The following is a 4,843-nucleotide window of genomic DNA, read 5'->3' on the forward strand; positions in this document are numbered from 1 at the left end:
TTCCCTGGAGTACATTTGTGGTGCTGTATCAGTACTGTTACCCCACTACTGTCCTTCAACCTGCAGTCACTATTTTAGATTCTCTTGTTTATGGGGATTAGAAAAATCAGATTCCAGAAACACCAACACAGGGAGAATATGCAAACTCCACACAGAAACACCAACTGACCCAGCTGAGGCTCGAACCAACAACCTTCTTGCTGTGAGGCAGCAGCACTACCTACTGCACCACTGCGTCGCCCCTCTCAGTAACAAAGTTATTATAATACACACACACACACACACACACACACACACACACACACACACACACACACACACACACTTTAACAAGCAGTACTCATGTAATTAGACACACCACCCTTTTGAATGCCTTGTTCAGCGCTGCTCATCTCAGATTTTTTATTCATTTATTTCTATTTTTCTTTCTTTATTTATAAACACAATTCTTGCAGTTTTGATGATTATTTTCTCTCTTTTATATTTGGGGGATTCTCAGAGCTGTGAGATGTCAGCGCTCAGTACTGTGGTATGTACATGGTACTTTATAACACACTACCATATTTCCATGTTGTTTGATGTTCAGAATTGGGCTCATGCTCGTCAGAAGCCTGCGCTGCTCTGAATCCTGCATTGTGCGGCTCGTCTGGAGGGTGAAAGTCATAAATGCTTTCCCATGAGCCTCTTCTCTCATTGTGCATTGTTCATGTTCTCTCATTACAGGAGTCAAGGTGCTGCCAGCGACCACGCTCACACACACACACCGTTTCTGGAGCACACACATGAGATGATGCTGCCGCTGAAGTATGAGGCCCGCTCTTAAGTTGACAAGTGAAAATGTGTGTGTGTGAGAGAGATAGAGCATGTGTGTGTGTGTGTGTATGTGTGTGTGTGTGTGTGTGTGTGTGTGTGTGTGTGTGTGTGTGTGTGTGTGTGTGTGTGTGTGTGTGTGTGTGTGTGTGTGTGTGTGTGTGTGTGTGTGTGTGTGTGTGTGTGTGTGTGTGTATATATATATATATATTTTTTTTTTTTTTGCATAGACTTATTGGTGCATTGCACAATGGTTTGAACCGCTGTAGGGGTGGTGGTATTTAAATGATTCATATTATTATTAAAGATATAAACTATTTCTCTATTAATGGGCTGAACCCCCCCCCAACATTTTGTTTGGATGTCTTCGTGGGAGCAAGCGTTAATTAAGGGTGTCATTTAAGAGTTTAGGAGCCATATATGGAAACGCTCGACCTCCTTTAGTGGACTTTGGTATTCTGGGTACTACCAGAAGCCCTGAGTTTAATGATCTTAAAGTGCAGGTTGGATTGTGGCGAGACAGAAGATTGGTTAGATAAACAGGAGCTAGACTAGAGCACTGAACAAGTTCATTCATCACAGAAGCTCATTTACCGCAGTAATCATGAAGAACTTGGGTGTAATACTGTGATAAATGTATATTAATAAAACATTAATGTACATTCAGTGTTATTCAGTGTTGGGGAAAACATTAATATAATTACTGCTGTTAAATCACGATTAATCACATTAAAATATACACGTGTACTGTGATTATTTATATTTATAAACTCTATAAATAATATACATAAAAATAAATAAATACTAGACGGAAATATAAATATATCTATACATAAAACATTTTATTCAATATCATTCAGTCATAGTCCTTTTGTTCATCAGGGGTCGCCACGGCGGAATGAACTGCCAACTATTCCAGAATGTTTTACACAGCGGATACCCTTCCAGCCGCAACCCAATACTGGCTGTAGTGTATGAGTGTATTGGTGTTTCCCAGTACTGGGTTGCAGCTGGAAGGGCATCCACTGTGTAAAACATATGCTGGAATAGTTGGTGGTTCATTCCGCTGTGGCAACTTTGAACTTTGATAAATAAGGGACTAAGCCGAAGGAAAATGGATGAATGAATAAGTGTACAGACAGGACAGAAACTACATACACTGTAGAAGATGCTGGGTTGTAGTAATTCAACATTGGGTCAAATATGAACAAACATTGAGTTAAAAAGTGTCATTTAAATTAAGACCAGTGTTGGGTTTATCCATATTTTTGTATGTATTTAATATATTTTATATGTTTTAAGATGTAAAACTGAAGCTTAATTAAATTCCAGACGACTGCTATAACTAAACGTTTCTAATCTACATTTAATTAAACTTGATTGCTGAAATAACTGCAACAAAATACAGATAAGAAAAATATGTAGACATCACTAAAAGTAATATTTAAAAATGCTGGCTTGTTATAACCCAACATTGGGTCAAATATGAGACCAAAGACCAATGCACTTATAGAGATGGTGTATAAGTATATAATTACATATACTTCCTCACTGGGGAAATGGAGGCCATGTGAATGTTTTGTGAGCATAATTGAGTGCACACAGCATGCCTTATCATCTGATAATTGTAGGAAATAATTCCAAAAAGCAACTGACTGTGTAAAGCCACATAAAACAGCACAAAAATACCATGAATATGCCGAGTTCAGCAGCTAATCAGCCGGAATCAACTGAGGTGAAGTCACGGTGAGCGGTGAGACCTAGCTGTCACTCAAGTGGCCACGCCCTTAATTATGCAGACTTACTAAAGCTAATATAAATGAACTGGATGAGTTGTAAATAAATTCACCCCCTCACAGTTGTCATAAAGGGTAATATTAGCTATTTGAACCAAAATAGTTCTTTGTATCAGGCTGTAAACACCTTTATTTCTGCTGTACAGTCGGCCATTTAACAGTGGGCTCAGTATAAATCTGCTCCATATGGATCCAGGCCTAGAGGAATTTACATAAGTTGCAGTTTCAGTTACTTTTGTATCATTTGAAGCTTTTGGTTGTCATATTTTCAAAATCATCAATCCCAAAATTTGTACATAATTCTGGACCCAAATAGGTCTGTATGTTGGATTTAAGTTGCATTACAACCAATTCTCATAATTAGATTATAAGTGGACTGTTTGGGTTAGTGTACATACATGTAGTCATTTAGCAGACGCTTTTATCCAAAGCGACTTACAAAAGAGGACAAGGAAGCAATTTACACAACTATAAGAGCAACAGTGAAGAAGTGCTGTAGGCGAGTTTCAGGAGTGTAAAGTCTAAGAAGGAAAGCGTCAGTAATTTTTTATTTTTTATTTTTCTGTAGTACACTTAATGGTGGAGGCAGAGAGGCAATTGCAGATTAGGAAGGGAAGTGGAGACTAAATAGTTGAGTTTTTAGTGGTTTCTTGAAGACAGCGAGTGACTCTGCTGTTCTGATGCAGTTAGGGAGTTCATTCCACCAACTGGGCAGATTGAGCGCGAGAGTTCGGGAAAGTGATTTCTTCCCTCTTTGGGATGGAACCACGAGGCGACGTTCATTCACAGAACGCAAGTTTCTGGAGGACACATACATCTGCAGAAGTGAGAGCAGATAAGAAGGAGCAAAGCCAGAAGTCGCTTTGTAAGCAAACATCAGAGCTTTGAATTTGATGCGAGCAGCAACTGGCAGCCAGTGCAAACGGATGAGCAGCGGAGTGACATGTGCTCATTTAGGTTCATTATAGACTACTCGTGCTGCTGCGTTCTGAAGCAGATGAAGAGGCTTGATAGAGTTAGCTGGAAGCCCGGCTAGTAGAGAGTTGCAGTAATCCAGTCTGGAGAGAACAAGAGCTTGAACAAGGAGTTGAGCTGCATGTTCAGATAGGAAGGGTTGAACCTTTCTGATGTTGTAGAGTGCGAATCTGCAAGATCGAGCAGTTCTAGACATGAGGTCAGAGAAGTTTAAGTGTCAGTTGACATGTACTTGCAAAGTTTCTTATAGTCAGTTAAATGTCTGTTGAAGGCAGCAGATATTAAGCAGACAGTCGACTAATACTCACATGCACCATCAAAATAAAGTGTTAACCAGAAATATGAAAACATGACACAGCGGGGTCAGCTGCAACAGGGGGTTAGAATTGATTAAGCCTCACACTGCTGGACACCAATTAAACAAACATAATATATGTAGAATTTTGGGTTTAATGTTGAGAACTTTTTATAAAAAATGTTTTTTAGTAGAAAATATTGTTTTAATAGAAAATAAATTATTGCTAACAATGCAAATAAATGCATTGTAAAATAATGGATAAATGGATAATAATGCAAATATTTAATATCAAATTCTTCTATTTTAACAACAATATATTAATAATAATAATAATAACAATAATAATAATAATAATAATAATAGTTGTGGAAATAGACAAGTGCTGTTTTGATAGGTCTGTTTATTGTTTGTGTTGTAAAATCTCAAACTCTTTGTTGGGAATTATTTTTACATTGTTAAAAGTGCTATAGAAATACAGATTAATTAAAAATTACATAAAAAATTAATGAAAATAAATTTAAAAAGATTTTTTTTGCCTTATTTAGAGTCACTAGAAATACTGAAATCAGATAAAATCATTAAATATTACAAATAAGACAGCAAGAAAGACATATCAAGCTCAAGATCATTTAATATCGATTTCCTCTATTTTTCTAATGATTACAACAATATTAATAATAATAATAATAATGATAATAACTTTTGTAAACAAAATATAGCTGGTGTATTGATAGTTTTGGATAAAATGTGTTTATCCATAATAAATAAATAAACATGCTGTGCTATTTAGAATAATAAAAATAATGATCTAATGACTGAGGAAATATAGCTGTTTAAAGTGAACTGAATGTAAAATATCTGTGTGAAATCTGCCTTTATAAGCGTGTGTTGCAGCTGACCGCCTGTCTGTTACAGCTTGCCCTGCAGGAGGGGTAAACAGTAACATTTGCACTCCTGGCACTTT

Source organism: Danio rerio, chromosome 18 (assembly GCF_049306965.1).
Source record: "Danio rerio strain Tuebingen ecotype United States chromosome 18, GRCz12tu, whole genome shotgun sequence".
NCBI lineage: Eukaryota > Metazoa > Chordata > Actinopteri > Cypriniformes > Danionidae > Danio > Danio rerio.